The sequence below is a fragment of the Pectinophora gossypiella genome, chromosome 18 (assembly GCF_024362695.1).
Source record: "Pectinophora gossypiella chromosome 18, ilPecGoss1.1, whole genome shotgun sequence".
NCBI classification, from domain to species: Eukaryota; Metazoa; Arthropoda; class Insecta; order Lepidoptera; family Gelechiidae; genus Pectinophora; species Pectinophora gossypiella.
The window spans coordinates 14,979,149-14,999,615 of NC_065421.1; positions in this window are offsets into that span (position 1 = coordinate 14,979,149).

Sequence of the window (20,467 nt, forward strand, 5' to 3'; positions counted from 1 at the left end):
CCGTAACTGTTACAGCATGCGCGGGGGGTGGGGGGGTGGGGGGGTGCGGGCGATGCTCACTGATAACACGCGGAGTGGAAGAGACGCAGCAGGTAACGCGGAGCTGAGATGCCGGTAATAAACACGGAATTGTTTCGTGTGCCCCTAGCTACCTCGTAAAATGATGTTACAACGTTTCATGAAGTTAGTCACATATAGTGCGGTGTGCCCAAGCGGGTGGTGCCGCTGGGGCCGCGCCACTACACGTGGCAGGTGAAATCCCACTTATCTTGTATCTCACGTTTTATTCAGCCATAAAGTAACTCTATGTTACGTCTGTAAATCACGTTCAAGTGTTTCTAACAAAAGTTTTGTAAAGTAGAAACAAGAAGCGGTGCGAGTGGGTGGAAGAATAAGCCAAGTCTGCATTATCTGCGGCTGCGTTTCAAAAGTGTCAAAGTGTCGGACGCTGCACGAGCGCGGTGATAAGCATCTCCCCGCCGCCGGCGCCGCCTTGCGGGCGTATATACTGTGTACTGGCAGCGTCGTGTGGAAAATGCAGTAAATCGCATTGTTGGCAGCCGGCAACTAGCGCACCGCACTATCGACAGCCACGTCCAAATAAATGGGCTTGTTTACTCATCGTGGCGCTCAAGACTGCCCGCCATCTTAAAATCGTACCAATAGTAACATGTTATGACAGCCCAGTGCTGCGGAGGAGCCGCCGGGAGACGTGACAGCACGCGGCGCGCCCGGTGACCGGCGGCCGGTGACCGGCGGCCGGACACGTGCTGGACACGTCGCCTGTTTATATCACAACTTACCAAATCAGACTTAGCCGGTCTTCAAGGGAATATCCCCGCCACGCCTCGTCACGTTCACTGTGACAGTTGGTGGTCCAACTGTGTAACAAAATGTGTCTCCACTCAATACGCACCGTCTACTTAGTGCTACGCAAGAAGCCGTTATCAACATAATTAATGTATTGAACCTATTTACACAGTCAAGAATTTTCGCATAAATGCGTTGCTAATGGTCAAAAAGAGAGTACTTTATGTGCTACGATGGTGAGACCTGTCGCTATATGGAACACATATCTGAGCACATACAGTTAGGGTATATTATTCGTGACAATAAACATCAATTCGACAGGAGCAGGCACGACGTGTGACGTGTCCGGCATACTGCTGCCTGCACACACACACACACACACACACACACCACGCCGCTGCGACATTGTTGGCGGACACCTCCGGTAATAGAAAGTCTCTATCACCTGCACTTTTGGACGTCATTCCGGAAAATTCAATTTAAACACGTAGGTCAGGCCCCGCGGGGTGACGCGGCGCGGGAGGCGCGGGCGCGGGCGGTAATGAAGTATTGAAAGCATTCAATAGGCGCTGCGGGGTAATGGCGCCCAATCGGAGCACCTCCATCACCATATTTATGAGCGAGTGAGTGCCGCGCTCATGCATGCGTATGCCGCCGCACCGCGCCGCTGTGGCCGCTAGAGCCGCGCGCGGCTGCTTGAATAATTCGAAGAATATCAATCGTATGGACGAACGCGGCCCGCGGCGAGGTCGCGCTCAAAACAAGTTAACATTCTGATATATTCCGCCACACATCCTCCGCAAACAAGCGCCGCGAACAAAACAACCACAGCACTATGCGACATCGCGATGACGTCGGTTCAAAAAGGAACTCCTTTGTTCCAGCAAAATGATCGCTATTAGCGAGCCGAGTGTAGCGACCTAGCATTATGGTTTATACCGTGTATGTAGGAGAGGTGTGGGTTATGTTACGAATTATGAGTGTCGGTTGGAGGCGTATCGAATTACAGCGCAGTAATCCGCCAGCGAACGTGGCGTGGCGTGGCGACGTGTGGCGTGGCGTGGCGCCATGTCTGACGGAGCCGGTCATGATCTTAAGTAGTGCAGTATGCGGGACGCATACTGCCGGTGTCGTGCAGTATGCGTCCCGGTTCAGTTCCCGGTGGGTACCGGCACCCACTGCACTGCAGATGGTCGCAGTGCTACGGGTGCTCTATAAAGTGCCAAGCTCTATGTCTTATTGCAAGGTAGTACAGTAGACAGAAGTAGCAGGGCAAGTGTAGTGACGTGGCCGTCGGGCTGCTTACTACACACACATACTAATAATCGGAGAAATCATACATAAGTACCCTATATAATACGTCCCACTGTTGGGCACGGACGTGCCCTCAATCAACCGGAGGGATCTGGAGCTTACTTCACCATACAGAAAAAAATCGTTTAAAAACTTGACTAACTTTAACGTAACTTGACCCGCACGAACAACTTGCAGTGTTTACTCTAAAGAGAAAACATAGTACCTCCTTTAGGTACTTTACCGAACAATGTAGAAGAAAAGTACTCGTTCGCGTGTCAAAGAAACTGAGAGATGACAGATAGTAACAATAGCACAAAGGAAGAGCAAATCGATATTACGGAGAATGCGAAACGAGCGCAGTTCATGACAATGGGAGAGATAAGATACGCTGGAGCGGCGGAGAGATGCTGTGGAGGATACTAGGAGCGCGGGGGTTATCGCGGAGTGGCACAAACTTGACGAGCTGTGTGTCGCGCGCGACATAGTACGTGACGTAGAGTCGACAACAAGCGAGGCGCGCGGCTGCAGCCACCCACGACGAGCGAGTGTGTCGTGTTTGTACAGCGCGAGGCGTGGTTCCACGAATTCCACGGAATTCGGCACTTGACGAGCAAACAGTAACCTGAGCGAGCATCCTCGCAGGTGGAGGCGGCCGCGGCCGTCCAACTGTGAACGAGATAACATTTTATGATCTTTTCCTTTTATGATCTCATCACAAAGACCAACTTGTTTTATCTCCGGCTATGAAAAAGTTTTCCTGTAAGAGTTCGGATGTATGTAAGATATGCAGTGTAGGTATGTAGTACGTAGAGCGAGCTCCGGGTCGAGCCAGCCCGCCCTGACCACGGCGGCGTCGTGTTTTTGCGTCAGCAGCGGGTGGTCCGCCTCCGCCCCCGCGGCTCCCTCGCTCGTCCCGAGCTGAGTGCGGAGCCCTGCTCTGCTTGCTCGGGGTTCTCGGAACCAGCAGGGCTGGCCCCAGCCGCCGGAGACGACCAGCGCTACATACTCGCGCTGTGACATCCTGGTACCTACCGGTCCGTCCGTTCCATGAATTATTGATTCAACAATGTTAGAGTCGATAAATGAATGCGAGCATGTTCGATGGAAATCGTCCATCGGGTCACGTAATATCCGGTTAAACTTGTACTACATTGTAATATTATTTTCCTTTTAAGCTTTATTTATAGTTCATGTTCGTAATCTCGCTGTGGGAGGAGATCGCAGGAATAAATACGTCGAGCGTGCAGCGGTGGGGCGGGCCGTGCACTGCGGCCGATTGTTTTTGAGATTATGTATGTAATAGGGAATAAGAAACGGAGCTGATTGCGGCGGCGGGCTCTGTAAACACGCATTGTTCGCAGCGACCGCGCCGCGGCCCGCGACTGCAACACCACCACCTCGAGCCACGCGCTCACGCAGTACAGTCAGGTATAGTACAACATGGATGGCCAGTACACAATGTTAGCGTCGGTGACAACCGCCGCGTGGCGCAGCCGCCAGCCACACTGCGGCACGCTAGCGTCCTGACCCCACATCACACGGTGTTTGCTCAATGAATTCGGTTGTCGAACTGTTTGCTCAACACGATTTACTTTTAGATTTAATTTTACGACATAGGTACGTGTAGGTATACATACACGTATGTCGTAAAATTAAATCTTAAAATAAATATTTTAGATCTACTTTTTCAAAACTTGCTGGAATTTCTTTTACAGTTGAAATTCTAGTTTCGTAATCTCCGTTATGATATACGTATTAGAGTATTCGACTACAAATATAAAGGGTCAGGTATTATAAGGTTACGTCGAGGAAGAGTACAGCCGCACCTTGACCCAGTTCCCGCGTGATGCCGCGGTGAGGAGTTGCGCGAGGTGCCGAGGTCGGTGCTTGAAGCCAGGCGAGGATGAAGTTATTTCAGTAATGGATCGCCTCCGTCCGCCGCCCGCACTCTCTCACTTCAGATATGAAGAGATAAACTCTTTATTGCACACAATGAATTGTAATACAAAAGGGTAAAAAAACGCGAGGGTACGGTACAAAGGCGGCTGAAGCGGCTTAGACAATAGGATATTGTATTCGTCGCGCAATGTGACGCGCGCGGCAGCCGTGGGCTCTGCTGAGATGAGTCTAGCTGATGAAGCCTGTTACATCCAGCCGTCTAGGCGCGGACCTGCTGGAACTGTGATGTCAAGTTAATTAGTATAATTAGTTTGAGGCCGACTCTTTAATTGCCTAGTATAACCATCACTTATTCTTATTAATTAATCACTCAGAATCACACCGTAACCGGCGGCCTGCGTCGTACGATTACAACTTGTTTTACTTATAAATCGGAAACTAATCGATGTATCGACATAATTCTTTCACTAGTATTTTTTTTATTTTTGACAGAGAATATGGAGTGCTAATAATCAAAATTAGTTAACATTCTTCATTACTTATACATTATGAATGACGGATTTAGACGCTCCCTCTTCAAAGAGAAACAAACTTTTTAGATAAGACTTTTTTATATTAGATACATTCTTGCGCTTTGTATTTCTTTCACAATAGGATGATTCATTTTACAGCTGCGAGAATAAAATAGAATGTATTCTCATGACGTCTTTTGCGCACTAATGTATTACCGCCTAAAAAAATCAAGATGTCAAATGAAAGAGATGTAATATATTCATATGGTGTTTGTTTGCTACTACCTACAGAATGCTGAAGTTTTATCTCGGCAATGTATTGAATAGTTAATTAATATCAAGATCCTAGACCGAGCAATTACGGGATTACCAGCTGAGCCGGCTACCGTCATCGCGTCAGTTGTACAGTCGCAGGAGCGGCGCGGAGGCCCTCAGCCCTCTCGTGACGTCACAGCCGTAGTGCCGAGCGAGCCCGATGGGCCCCGACCTCCTCATACACGGAGGTACCTACGTTGCAGTGTCCGACGTTGTGTCACCGCACCACTTACCAACGCCGCATGCGTGTGCCCGATCATAACTGATATCCCGGCTATCGCCAACAACGGACAAACCTGTCTCTAAAAAAACAAGTTACACTTAATTAGAAATTCAAACGTAACTAGTTAATTAACGGACGAACTTCCACGGTGTAAACCAAATGCATAATTAATACGTATCATTAAGAGTAAACTTATGATACTCGACGCGGGAATATTTAATAATTAACTAGCTTCTTCGTAGGTACTTGCTTCACGCAGAGTCCATTTTCGTAGTTTTTTGACGATACTCGTTAATGACAGTTAGTGCGAACCGCAATAAGTGTCATTAGGAAAACGAGTGGTCAGCACTCACTCGGCACCGGGCGGAGCCGTGCCGCGGGGGCCGCGGGCCGGGGGCCGGGGGTGGCTGCTCGCTGGACAGCTCCACCATCATTTAATACTTTTGTGAGTAAAATAAGCATACGCACGTTTATACGATATCGCAGTCTATCGGAAGAACAAATGGGTTTCCCATCATTTAAAATTTAATGCTACTATTCGCTGCACGGGGCGGGGCAAAATGACGATTAGTTATTAGAAGCATCGCGTTTTTGGGGAGTTTTTATAACAATTCAGGGGCAGATGTTTTGTATCAGAAAAAGATGAAAGAGCTCATAAATCGTGGTTTACAATTGTATCTATGTAATAAATTACTTTATTACGTGCGCGTCTGTGCACCCAGTTGCAGCTTTTGTGCCGCGCACAATGCGCGCCGCCGGGGCGCACAGTCGCGGCACCGCTGCAGCCCGCACGCTCACCACGCATGCGGCGGCGCTCGCCTTCCTGACACCAATCATGCCACTCACACAGTCATTGCTTCCACATTTATTGCTTCCAGCTGTCCTTCTAAGCACTTACGCTATGCGCGAGCAAATTACACTTGAGGCCGGATCTGAATATAATATTTATATGCCTCGTAATTATTTACAGGATGCGACATTGATTTTTGTCGGTGCTAATGCAGGCGATGAGTATTCTTGTCAGAACGACGCGACACGTTATTGCCGAGTAACTTCTGTACTGCCCCTGCGCGCGCGCGCCTCCGAATCCCCACCGGCCTGCACTCCTTGTCGTGAAATCGGGTCATCGGAATGGATTTGAATTGCAATAAGAATAAAGATCGTCATTACCATAATGAGCGTCGCTACTTCACTCGCCGGCTTGCTCGCCGCTCTACAACATACTGCAATGTCCTATTGTCCTTACTGTTATCCCAATCCTTTTTACACTAAAATATATCGCATGAATGCATCACTATGAACGAAATATAACAAAGAAAAGTGCTTAATAACTCTCCAAGAATGATATAGGAAATGAAATGAGTGGAAACAGTCGGTAACGAGCGGCGGCGGCGGCGGCGCTTTGCTTTAATTAAAGCTGGTGAAGAATCGCTTCCACTCGAAGTCCCCAATAGTCGCTATTGTGTAGCCACGGGGGCCGCGCGCCGCCGCCCGGCGCCCGCCGCAGGCACCTCGCCGACGTCGGGATACATTGCTGCTACTGCATAGTCTGTCGTATCTAACGTCACTACTAACCAGGCAACGGACAGGGAGGTGCTGCGGCTGTAGTGCGCCGGCTCGGCGGACAGTAGCGGGCCGTACGTGCCGAGAGGCCGCCCCGCCGCGGCCGCCAGCACCCGGGGCTCTTCACGGCCGCCATTGATGGACCAATTCCACACACAATTCCGTCTTTGTATTTCTTTGTCAGCAGTTAGATCCAATCTAGGCAGACGTGCGGCCACCATCATCATTTATCAGAGAGGGTATTTTTTCATTCGATATCAAAATTGCGGCAGTTTTCAACGGAAACGATTGTTATCGCGGTCCCTCTACACTACAAAAAACGTTGCCCGAATCTAGCCCCAGGGACGCGCTCGATGGTAATATAAATTGTATCGCATTGCTCGGCGATTCGCTATTGATGGCTCCGGTATTTTATCAAGTGTTTTTTTTTTACTGTCGCTATATATAATAATAATAAAGAGAACAATTTCCATTATGATGCTATTGTGTGTCGATACAGTTGCTGACGCTTTTTGTTCGTTTGAAGTATGATAAAGATAACGGAGAATAGAACAGCTCGAATATCATTTGAAGCAGCCGAGGCCTCCACCGCCGCCGCCGCTGCCGCGCCGCTGCGATCACGCCGATAGCTGCGCGCTCGCGCCGCACATACTTGTGATTCTATTGTGAAGAAATCTCTTGCACTTAAATAACTTGGATGGATTCTCAAGTACCTGTACCGATATATTAGCAAGTACACTTAGTTCTACAGATAGGTTTTTCTTTATTAAAAATGTGACGGTCCAAACAAAGTAGGTATCTCAAAATGTGATAGAAAAACAATTCAGAGTGTAGGACCAATGCACCACACAGTGGAGGGATGCTCCAGGGAGTACCGAGACTGCCTCGCGAGGCAGAGGCGTTATGGCGCTTCCCGACGCCCCGCCGCCTGTAATGTGTACTACATTCCGGAGACACACATGTCACTCATACTGTGAGAACTACTTACACACATAATATCGATCTTCTTCTATCGTGGGGGTTGTGAGGTGGATTACCGATGTAAAGATCTAAAGGAAAAAAAAATGAGTTTGGTACCTACCTCAAAATTGAACGTTTTATAAACGTTTCACTCTGTTGACCCTTTTTTTTCAGGAACGCGTGGGGGTACATAATAAGTCTGCGGTCCCTTGAAGCTGAAAAAAATCAAGCCTCAACTCACCAACGCCATCTATTTGGATGTCTCATTATATTATTTTCTAACATTTCGTATTTCTAGTATTTAAAACTATTCCACGGCAAAATTAAAGCCTTCATTGGAAATGAAGAATCTTTGTAATTATTCACGGCAGTGTGTACAGAACCCTCGCTGCGCGAGTATAACTCGCACTTGACCTGCTTTTTTAATGTTTCTACGACATTGATAGTGCTCAGCCAGGGTATAACGTGAAAGATACAGAGCAACCAAGGAGTAGGGAACCCCAAGCTACGAGTACAGTATGTATGTACAGTAGGTAAACACGATAAAACCTCCGCCCCGAGGGGGATGTGATACCAACTAACAAGTTTCTCGTTTAATTGTGATAAATTTCAATCTGCGTATCGGGTTATAAGTCCGAAAATTTGGTGCAAGATATCCTGTTATCCTAAGAAATACGATGACGGAGCTATGTAGGGTTTCGTTGCGCGAATTATTAAAACAAGATCTAGGAGGTTCGGCCTTTAAATGATATCCAAGGTTTTCACTTTAAGCTTAATATAAGGAATAATACTACGTACTATAAGGCAACGATACAGAAGCAGAGATAGGTCAGCTGCTTCAATTGTATGATAGGTGTCTAAGTTCGCCAACAAATTGTTTTGCAGTTTGGCGATACATAAGTTTGTAAAACCGCAGTAAGTATATGTTTTGGAATAAGTAATTAAGTAAATAAAACAAAGATGATTGTGTTTGTCTACCAGTCAATAATACTAGTGCATCTACCTACTACTAAAACTTAATAGATTTCAATTAGAAGTGATGATTTATGTTGATGTTCCTTAAAATGCAGTACAGTGGCGGCGGCGGCGGCGGCGGGGGGGGGGGGGGGGGACCGCACCGGCCGGTGCACTCGTTATTTCGTTATTGTGAAGTAACTGGCGGTGGCAGCTGTGTTATCACAACTGTTATAGTAAAACTTTTGCTTAGAAATTATTTTTATTTCAGCAATAAAACGTGACTACCCTCGCCGACCCCCGAGCATGAGCCTGAAACGATTACCATTAACTGGGGACGTAATTGAGGCGTATGGCTGCCGACGTCACACGAGGCCGGCTCCGGTGGGGAGCCGGTGCGTGCTTTACATTTTAATTGCATTGTTAGTTGTAACGAGCAGGTTATCTCGAGCGCGGGGATTAATGGACGCGATAACGTAACGCGATTAGTACCGTCCGCGTCCGCCCCCGGCCGAGTGTGTGTGCCCACGCCCTGGCCCCGCGTCTATAGATGCCAACAAACGTATATTTCCCCTTATATGCGCTATCCACTCTCTATTGTTATCTACGCTTCGTTTAATTTAGCTGTTTTTGTTGACTCCTGGGATTTGGACGCAAAAAGCGGAATATATTTTTGTAGCGCACTGGAGCGGCGCCCGCGGAATGTTTCAATGACTGTCGCGGAGATGTCGCGATGTCGCTGCGTAGCGTCGTGGGGCACACACCGGTGACCGTGTGCGTGGTTCATTTCAATATTCCACATTCAATATTGCTATTTGTATACATTTATGTAGAACTATTGGAATAGCGTATAATTAATTTTGGTTCCGTAACGATCACAATTGCGTTAGTTGATTATTGAAATTACGTGTTATGTTTATTCATTGAGTAAAAATGAAAAATGTACCTAATTCAAGTGTCGTTGATTGAGGGATGAGGGCTGCGCTGAGAGCGGAGCAGAGCAGGAGGGCGTCGTGCGGCGTGTTGCTCACTACACTACACGCGGCACCGGGGCTCAGAGCACACATCCATTACCGTACCGAGTATAATCCGCACGCCAATTATAAATTGGAGCTTTGTACCATTGAGCCTGCTCTCCCCGCTGGCGTCGCGCGTGATGTAGAGCCGCCCATTGTACTCGCGGAGCGTTTTATTCAATTTCCTTCGCTTTTTATTCCACGTCCAATCTACTCCCAGGGATTACAACAAAAACAACTTTGACAGAATGCGTATCGGCACAAAAAATTAAACAGAACTACAGTGAAAGGAAACGAGAGTAATTGTACTCTGACATTGTACAGCGGGTGCCTGCGAATTATTTATGCTGCTGGCTGCATAGAAATAGTATATTACACCATATTGTTGTATGATGGTTTTTCGTTAGACGTCGATATAATTTAGAAATCTGATTAGGAGGGGCGCTGCGAGCAGGGAATTAGACATGACGTCACGACACCGACACACACCGCGCACCGCGCCTTCGCTGCTCCATTACGTCCGAAAATTGAATTTCCGGAAATAAATTACGATAAAATAATTAATTACCGGTCGCGGGCCGCTTTATTATACTTACTGCACTGGAGCACTGAATTGTGTCGCGTCGACTCAAAGTAATCGCCTCTCGGGTTTCACGCAGAGCTTACTCAGAATAAATCTCCAAGTCATGCCGCGTGCCGCGCGGACTCGCCGCACGTACTTAGTCCATGAACCGTATCGCTTAATATTTACATTTCTGCAGGATCGCTCGATAAGGCACATACTTACCTACTGTGTAAGGGCTCGTGATCGGTATTGGCATATCTCTCGGATCAGGTTAGATGGAGCTGCCGCGGCCGTGGCAGCTCGCCGGAGATACGATACGTACGTGGGTATTGAATGATACGACATGGATACTCTGGTACAACGCACCCGCATCGCCGTCTCCACCAATCACCACGCCACGCCACGCCACGCCACGCCACGCCACGCCGTCACACTCGATGCTTGTGTTGTGTACCGTACTCGCGCACGGTCTTTTTTCTCGGATTACGTAATTTTACATTTCGAAGCCATTTTGCTTTCGTAATTATTTAAAAAACAACTTACCTATATAATAAATTATTGTATGCATGAAAACACAAAAACAGAATTTAACAACAAGAAGAGAGCCAAAAGGCCCAACTGATTTCTAACATAAGTGTACAAGAATACGAAATACTTGTAATTTATTTAGTAAAAATTGGTACCTATATTCCTTAAATCCATACCATACCTTCTCATATACCTATATGTTTTCCAACTAAATATTAATGTGTGTATATTTTAATGTTGTAAATGTATATGTGTGTCGTAGGTTTTACCTAAATAAACTTTTTTATTATTTTTTTTTTAAATCGAGATTAATATCTCGTGCGTGTGTAGAGAATACATCAATAAATTATCTTCTTTTCAATATATCTACTGGCGAGTTCTAGGAATAACAACTAAGCGACGAATGAGCCGGAGCAGCGAGGAGGCGGCGGTGATTCGTAGAATACAATATTTATTCAACTTCCTTGTAAAGGGATAAAGAAAACGAAGGACGTTTCAAAATTCAACCGCACATTGAGCGCGATTACAGGGCACGATGGAACGAGTGAATTGAATGACGTCTTCATGTGAAATGACCTGCGCTGCATACTTTATTATCGCTGTAACGACTTCCCTTTCAGCGGGACGTGAACGGCGGCAGCTGCGCTCGCAACCCCTTTATTAATGTTTGTAATTATATGTTCTGTCCATGAAAGTTACCGCCACCGCCATCGTCGGAGTAATTCCAGATGTGTCGGCTACTTTCAAATTATTTCGCCACGGTCGTCGGGCGGAGAATCAAATAGCAGCTAGGCCACGAAGAATGACCCTAATTTTCTAGGTGATACTCCAACGACGTTCAAAGTAGGCAGACGGGACATATTCGAGGTATTCCTTTGTCCACCGCTCAAAGCAATGAGTAAGTACCTATACAGATAGCGGCATTCAAATACCGGCTTCACCTCCCGGGTGGACAAAAGATGTGACGAGTGTTAGATCTGATGTACCTATTGGTGTGTCTGCAGCCGTCGGTGGTGCGGGGTCGCGTGACGTCACCAGTGCTCAAGCCGCGCCGACGGTCTGCGCGCACCATCTGTCTCAGCTCGCTAATAGCCGTGGGAGCAGCGGCGGGCCGCGCCGACCGCCACAAAAACTAAAGCGACGAAAAAACAGGCCCCTGATTGAACTCGTCTCAACAAAAACCCGCAGCGTGAAGTACATTTAGTAGCTCATTGAAGCCGACCAAATTGGAAGCCCTACAAAAACGTGCTATTGAATTTAATGAAAAGTAAAACGTTCCCCGCCGACTGTGTTATGTATTTAGTAGGTACGCTAAATTTGCTACGACAACGGGATATACATATATATATAAATGCGATGGCATGTTATCTAACTGCGCTCGTTCACGGCTCACAGCTTGCTGAGATAGACAACTGAGATCCGCGACAGCCGACTGCCGGGAGACAGCTCATTGCGTCCTTCATATCTCGAGTGGGTTCCAAATACTGACGTGAATTCTCTATTTAGACGCATCATTTTCTAGACGTGACAGAAACGCGCCCTCAGTGGAGACACACTCAACCAACAATTTGTGGTCAGAACTACCTATTGCAAGCGCACGGCACCGTTATATACAAGTGCAAAATAAAAATAATTCCATGACGTTTCTGTAGAGATTTTTTCGGTTTAATGTAGAAAAAAACTCTGCGTTAAGCCGCACAGCGCTCGCTGGCGTAAGCACTTAGGATTACAGTGACGGCTGGCATCGACCCGGTTTGGTATTAACTGTATTGTATTTGTAAGTAACTAGCCGTCGGTCACACGCGCGGGTTTATGACCAGCTCCATGCGAGCTTATAATGAAAGTAGGGGCTATGCGAAATTGTCCGCAACGGTTGATGTGATCGACGTGTTCTAAGATGGAGCACGAAGGAGCTCGTCGGCACGGCCGCATGACTCAGCCCGGTGTAGCAACGCTGGTAATGCGTTCTTTCTCCGTGAGTTGCGGCCACTTAACGCGCCGTAATCACTTTAATTAATTAAATTATAAGTACGTAATGATGTACCTACTTACCTTCGCGCAGGCGCGCTGCGCCACGCAGCAATTTGTCTTTACCTCTACAGCTTATTCTAAGAACCTACTTACTCTACATTTCTTGTAAGTACTTCCTTTACATTCTAATACTTGTTAGATTCCGATAAAATATTCACTACAAAACAAGCTAAAACGAAAAACTACAAACTCGATAGCGTTGTTCGATAGATGCAATCACAATGGTAACCTTACAATCGTACTTGAATCTGGTGCTCACACTGCATGGCATGGCATGGCTATAGCAACCAGAGGCATGACGGAAGCCTTACATATTTTATTATATGCCAAGTTGTTATTGATGTATCTATATGTGTGAGAGAGATTTGTAGCATTCGACGTGACTGTGCGGCTGCCCCACGCCTGCATCCGAGTGTTATTGTAACGAGCACCACGAGTGTCACGGAGCGAGCGGGGCGCGGGGCGCGGGGGCCGCGGGGTGCTCATCACCCGCCGCCGCGGGGCAGCCAGCCAGCCGTTAATTGATTACTCCGCCTGTCTGCCTCGCAAGTGACGTGCTTCACGGCAAGTGCGCTCTTGTTGCACTCAATAACTGGATAATGTTACAGCACGCAAATCAAAATTTAGATCTGAAGTGAACTCGAACGTTTAGTGACGAGTGAAGAGACCCGCGGGCGGCGGCTCTGCGGCAGCGAGAGCGACGACATCGACGATAAACTCGGCCGCCATCGATCTGCCGTTTAAGACCGCGTCGAGCCAATGGTGAAATTGGACACGCGAATAAATATTTATGGGGCGATTGCGGCCGACCGGGACTTTCTTAACGGCCGCGAGCCGCGGGGCCGGGCGTTTTAAACGCTTCACACGAATTGCCATTTGTGTAGCAGTGAAAGGAATCGCAGCGGTAATTGGTAGCCTCCACTCATTACGAGGACCGACGACGCACCGCGCCGCACCAGCCCGCCGACACACACAAGGAATTATTTTAATTTATCCGACCCTTTTTGGGAGCCCCTGCTGGCTCTTCGTAATTTCATAAAAAGCCCTTTTAAATTATACGTGATTTGGATGAAAGATAGCATCTCGCTCGACGACTTCAACTTTCGATTCCTTCCAAATGCGGTGTTGGCAGAATTCCGCAGGCGACTGCCGGAGTCACGTAGTATTGCTCTCACACGATGAGGTCGCGGCGCCACATGACCAACTGAATTACAATAGGTAATACAATGAACATTTCAAATGAGGCGACGATATACGAATATTGTGCAGTCCCAACAATATCACATACATACGAGTTATAAATTGACAACCACCTATTTTTGCAGTCTGTTAATAAATTACCTCTCACGGTTTCATGTTGTCTACTGACACAGGGCTGTCTTCATACAAAAGACATCAACGAGTTCATTGTATTTGTTCGAGTGGTTTAGAGCATTTACTGGCTGTTTGATTGATGTTTCTGTTTGACTACGAGAATGTTGATGAGTTTAAAGCTATTTCCGTAGACCTTCTGTTAGTTTAACACTTGTATTTAAATATTATTAAGCTATCGGGATAGACTGAAACATTGATTCGTGCGGCCTCTAGCTGATAGAAGGAAGCAATATTGGACCTCGTGTTCTTGTACTAGCTATTTAACGGTTCTTTTGATTTCCCACATCTTTTATCTAAATTTAAAATAAGTACTCCGATGAGAATTCGTAGGAAAAAAAGCCTACTTCTTCTTTGTACCTCCACCATCCAGAACTAATTTGGATCAATATGCTACTAATTCCAGGATGTGTAGATTCTATAACGTGTTGGCCAGATATCATGATCTTGACATTACTATGCCCTTAAATGCATATAAAAACACTGGCTGCTTATTGTTAAATTATTTAATTTTTTTTATTTATTATTTATTTATTTATTTAAATAAAAACATTATAATAAAATAATAATATTAATATAATAATATTTATTTATATAATATATATATTTTTATTTTTGTTTTGTTTTTTTTTATATTTATTTACATTTTTTTTTATTTAAATAATTTCTTTTTTTTAATAATAGTTTATAATAATATCTTGTTTTTGATGTTCACTTGATTGTGCTTGCTGTGACTACTTGTAATTGAGCTAGGTCTTAATCTTTTTTTTTATTGTTTGTAACTTTGTATAAGATTGATTGTGTGTAAGAAAACACATGTCCAGTTTTGATAGAACTTGCACTATTCTCTGACTTAGACGATACTTAATCTAATAAAAAATAATCGAATTATTGCAATATAATTTGTAGATTATGAGAAATTCGTGGACAAACTTGCATGCATGCATACACCTGTGGAAGGCACACGAGTTTACAAGCTCACACAAACTAATATAATTATACGAATACTGAGCAATTACATATCCGTATATGTACCTAATTTCTCCCATGAGAAATTGATAACTTCCTTTTATTTAAGTCAGTTAAAAAGCCCACTTATATGAGATTAATATCGCAACTTGGGAGGTATCGACGTGTATCGGTCCACTAAGTAATGTCCGTTGAAGCAGCCAAGCCGGAAGGCGTGCGATGCGGGGCAGTCTACTTGCCGGTTATTTTTTGTTCAATAGTCAAACAATTTTGGGTAACTTTACCCTTTGTTAAGTCTACAAATATCCCATTTCACGTTTGAAGGTTTTTGTTTGCGTGGAGCTCCACGTAACGTCGGTCTTAAGACCAGGCGACTCATGTGTAGTCATGAGCTCGGCTCGTCTCCGCCGCGCATCAGTCGCGGTCGTGCGCCGCCGCTGTAATTACCGATTCTTCGCCGAGCGCTGCGCGCCGCTTCCCACCGACACCAGCCAATCTCCGATCATATTGCGCGGTTTTCTGCTAATATCTAATACAATTATGTCTAACATATAGGTAAACGTGCGTGTATTACCACCATACACATAGGTATTATGTAAGTGTGAGAAGGCTGGAAAATAGTTAATGTATGATATAAAAAGCTTTCAAGCGTCAAGTAAAAGGAGAAAAGAAGGATTTTTTTGTTTCGTTGTCGATTGTGCACGTTCAGCGTTTATACTTGTCTAAGGCTGTAATGCGCGCTGGCACGAGGACGACGTGTGTACGGAGGTCGCCCGAGCGCACACCACCACGATATCCTCCTGCACGCTGTGTCGCTGTCGATGCTGCTCACGACCCACTGCGACGTGGCGCTCACATCCAACGTTTATTCCGCAGAAAAACGACCACTCTCCAACCTCTACAAACTATTTTTCTTTTAACATAAAACGTTTAATAGCTTTTTGTTCCTTACTTAACTAATAAAGGAACGAGTTCAAAAAACCCTTTTCTAATTGAAAACCGGTTCGGTATAGACTGAGTATTTCAATGTGATAATAACATGACAGCAGCTGCGTAATCTCAGTAAGAATGTTGGAGTCAGCCTGTAGGGGGCTTTTGAAACTCGTCTCTGATTGTTAGAAGAAGGGATCGAACCTCTCCGGTTGCGGCTATCAAGTTATTTATATCTCGGACGTTGATATAACGTCGGTATCGATTGACACGCCGGGCGAGGGCCGTGGAGCGCGACATCACGACACCGCCCAGAGACGTTAATCTGATTAGCATACAGTCGTGAAAGGTGAGCTAAGTGTTCCCTGAGAGGACGTTTAAAAGTCTTAGAGCGACACAGCGCGCAGCCGAGCGACTTGAATAAAAAATGTTGAATTGGAATATCTACTTTTGGAGCGTAGAGAACACTGGCTGCTTGCGAGGCGGTGCACGCGCCGCCCCAGCGCGCAGGCCTGCGGCTCCGTCGGAACTGGTCGGCGCGGACACGGGCGGCGGCGGCGCAGGCTTGCGTGCGCTCGCCCGCAGAATGTTATTCCGACGTCAATTTACGGACCACGAAAAGGTTTTGAAAGTATCCATTTAGTTAATAGCGTACTCCTACCTACTCGTCTTCCAGCTATTATTCTTTATTTGGGCTCGCTTTTGTATGCAGCCTCGGCCGCCCGGTTTAAGCGAGCCGAGTGGTCTTTGTTTGTGTTCCACGTAAACTCACTTCCAGAGAGGTTCCGCTCGCATTACGCACGTACGGTGTAGTTTACGTGGCGGAGCAGGCGGCGTGCAGCGGGGGCGGGGGCGAGTCGCTGCCATCCATCACAGGCACCAACTTCTGTATCGTATAATTTTATCTCGACATCACTAATCAAGAAAATAATAAGTAATAACAAGTATGTGCACTGTATATAAAGCTATAAACATATGCACAAGGTACCTACACAACACACCCTTCGCCCTTAGGTTAATAGTTACCTACTGCAAATAAATATAGTTTTCGTACCATAAATAATCCATTAGGATTACTTATAAAAGGATTAATCACGATATAAAGCTTTATTGTTCGCCCGATCTGACGGAAAAGATAAGCCTAATCAAATGCGGCCCAGTGGGGCCGGTGAACGGGGGAAAATGAGCTCTGTATTGAAGTAGTAGAGTGTGTAGTAAGTGTACGCTTTAAGGTGGTGTGAATCAGCTGTTGTTCCCCCGGCGCCGGCACACACACGCGGCGAGTGCACATACGTGTGTGTGTGTGTGCGCGCAGGCTGGTGGTGCTGGCTGGCTCACAGTCCACAGCGGGCACACAATATCTGGTTGCAGTCGGCCGCGGGATCACTGCGCCGAGCCCCGAGCCCGACACCGACACTCGAGCCGCCGCCGCCGCCAGCTTACATTACAACAACCACTCGCATGTAACGCTATTATCTTAAACTCACGACGAGAACGTAAGACTCAGGTTTAACGACAACATTCAGCTTTCATTACTAATGGCCGTGACCAAACTAGAATGTTTATGTCGTCGTATCGCTGACTTAGTAAAGGAACGTGAATAAAGATAATTATATTGTACGGGGCTGCCGTGGAGCTGTTGTGACTGTGATACGAGAGAATGTCAGCTCCGTGCCGCCCCCGTCCCGCGCCCCGCGCCCGCCGCCCCGCGCGGTAGAAAGCGAGCTCATCAGCACCAGTCACGCTTCTCATTTACAATTTGCGATGACTTTGTTGCAGCACACGGCTGACACTGCCACGCCACCGCGATGTGACGACACTTAGGTACTTCATACTCATACCAACTAAATTAAAGTTGCACACTTTCCTGGAAGAACAGAATAGTAGGCTGAACAGCGGTAGCGAGAATTACGAATACCTCCATAATCACTCTATAATGACGCATATAACGCATGTCTGTTTGAGGGCGAGGCTCACGGACATGCACCGCATCTTGACATTCAAGCAATATGAAACAAATCTTCAAGGTGCTTACTATCTAGGTGTATTCCATTATAACACAGTTTCTAATGTAACGCGTGGAAAATTATAATTGGCGGCTAGTTAATTAAACCCACGATACAGATCGCGGGTGGGCAAAAACTGCAATTAACCTAAAACCGGCAAGCAGCACTAACTAGCGGCTTATCTCCCGCGTCCCCCGCCCCGGCGCCGCCGCCGCCGCCCGCGGGCCCTCTCCGCGGCGCGCCCGGGCAAGCACCGCCTGCAATCTGGCAACAAGAGCAACGCGAGCACACACTGCAGCGTGGCTGACTGCTCCACGTGACCAGTCCACGTCGCTAGGCTTCATTGTTCATCCGCGCCCGACGGCGGAGATATCGCCGCATTTCATGAACAAAATAAACAAACCCAAATAAACACGAATGAATCGCTCTCGCTCGCTCATGATACAAATTGTGATGGTTTTGATGTAATGTAATCTTATTATATCGTCGTGTTTATACTCCTGCGTGCGGTTGATTTAAATTCGCGATTGAACACAATACGGTAGGTTTTCATTGGAGCCTGTGAAGCGTGGCAAGATAAAGTGGCAAGCTGATGTACAGCCACTCACACAGCGCTCGCTCTGTGGCGAGTCCTACCTGCGGTCCATTATATACTTTCTCGGATCCATCTGTACCCGCCGTGACTGTACGCCTCATATCCTACTACCATACCTACCGATCAATAGCACGTCGACCGGCGCTACTGCATACGGAGCATTCAAATTACACTCAAAGCGCTTTCATTATTTTTTCCGCTATTTTATGTGTGGTAGGTAATTATGTCACCGGTAGAGCACGCGGCCCGGACGCATGACGTCACGTGTGAAATATTGAATGTGCTCCAAACCCCATTACAGTCCCCTACAGCCCCCTCCCGGCTTCCTGTGCTCCGTTTCAATGTATCTCTAATCATAAAAACTTGACTGCTGAAGGGGAGCTCCTTTCTGAGAACCATAATTTGAAGAAGAAAGAAATATTTAACCATTTTTTGTAGGTTCCCCAACAAAGTAAATAAGCAAGGTTGGGTCGTAGATTCGAGCGCGCCCCCGCCGCCGGCTGCATTACAAGTAAACTGACAATCACATGACAGCGCAATATGCACGCGTTTGAAAAATATCTGTCGTAAGTCGTATGTACCGAGTGTCGTGTGTACCGACGGAATTATTCCTCTACAATGTAGGTCGCTTTACTTGACTTGTGTGCTGTCGTCAGTGGTCGGGACCTCGCATTGTTGCTTTCTTAACGCATTCCAAGAAATTATGTTTATGCGTTTAGGGTATTTTTGTTTGACGCACTTTCAAATGAATTCGCATTAATGAAGTAGACGCGGCGCGTCAGGGCGCGGTGACGTCATGACCACAATTAGACAAACTTCATTACCAACGTCGGCCATTACATTACTATTATATTAGCCAACCTGCCACGCTCAACTATTGAGAACATTGTAAACGATCATAAATCTCGAGATGAGTAACGAAGATAGAACGCTTAATGTGCCTACCTCCACAATGTTCATCTAATTAGACAGAACACTATTGCTTGCGAGAGAAAGCCGCGAACAAAACCAGTACGTGACGAGATGTCATGCAACTAGTTGGTCATGTCAGAGATGTGTCAGAAGATGAGGATGAGAGTAGTGTAGTGCCACAGGATATACAATAACAGTACGTACAATGCGCCGCGTGCAGCGGCCGCCGCCGCCAATTAGAGCCCATCACCGGCAATAGATAGCCGCGCCGGTATATGTCGTGTAATGAGCGCTATGAATGTGTAATGCGTTGTTGCGGTGAGCTGAGCTCCGTCCACCACACTGCCTCCTTGTGCATTCTCTGCGCTATATAATATATGCTATGGTGGATCTTAATACCGGCTTTTCTGCTTTCGTGTGGGTTGTGAACTTTTGATGTTTCTGACCGACGGCACAAGGATTAAGATTAAGGATTAAGAGTTACTATTGAGCCGCCATAAACCCCTGTACAGAGGTGTAACGACTACGTAGGTACGTATGTTTACATTAAATGTCTAGGTAAAGTAGGTAAATCTCATTTAGAATGGATTGATCGTAGTAAATGGAATTCCGTGGTCTCTGCCTACCCCGGCGGGAAATAGCCGTGATCTTACGTATGTAGAATAGGTTAACGAGCAATAAGAGTAACACTTGGGAAGTGTTCATTTAGAATAGGTCCGCCTTTGCCTGCGTTGTGTCGCGCTAGTGCTGCAGTCACGCTGCAGCGGCCCGGCCCCTCCTGAACCATCCTCCCTCCGATTGGCTCATTTCACGCTCGCAATTAAAGCCTGCTCCACCTGTTATAGTCGCAGGCGCGGTGCAGGGCGCGGGCCGCGACCACCGGAAGCTCCGTTGCGCCGCCGCACCTACAATTACGCTGTTAGAAACGTTAAAATTCATAACTCCGCGCCGCGCGCCGTAAACGCAGTATTGCGTCCACATTCCCGTCGTCCTGCACCGCGTAGCGTTAATC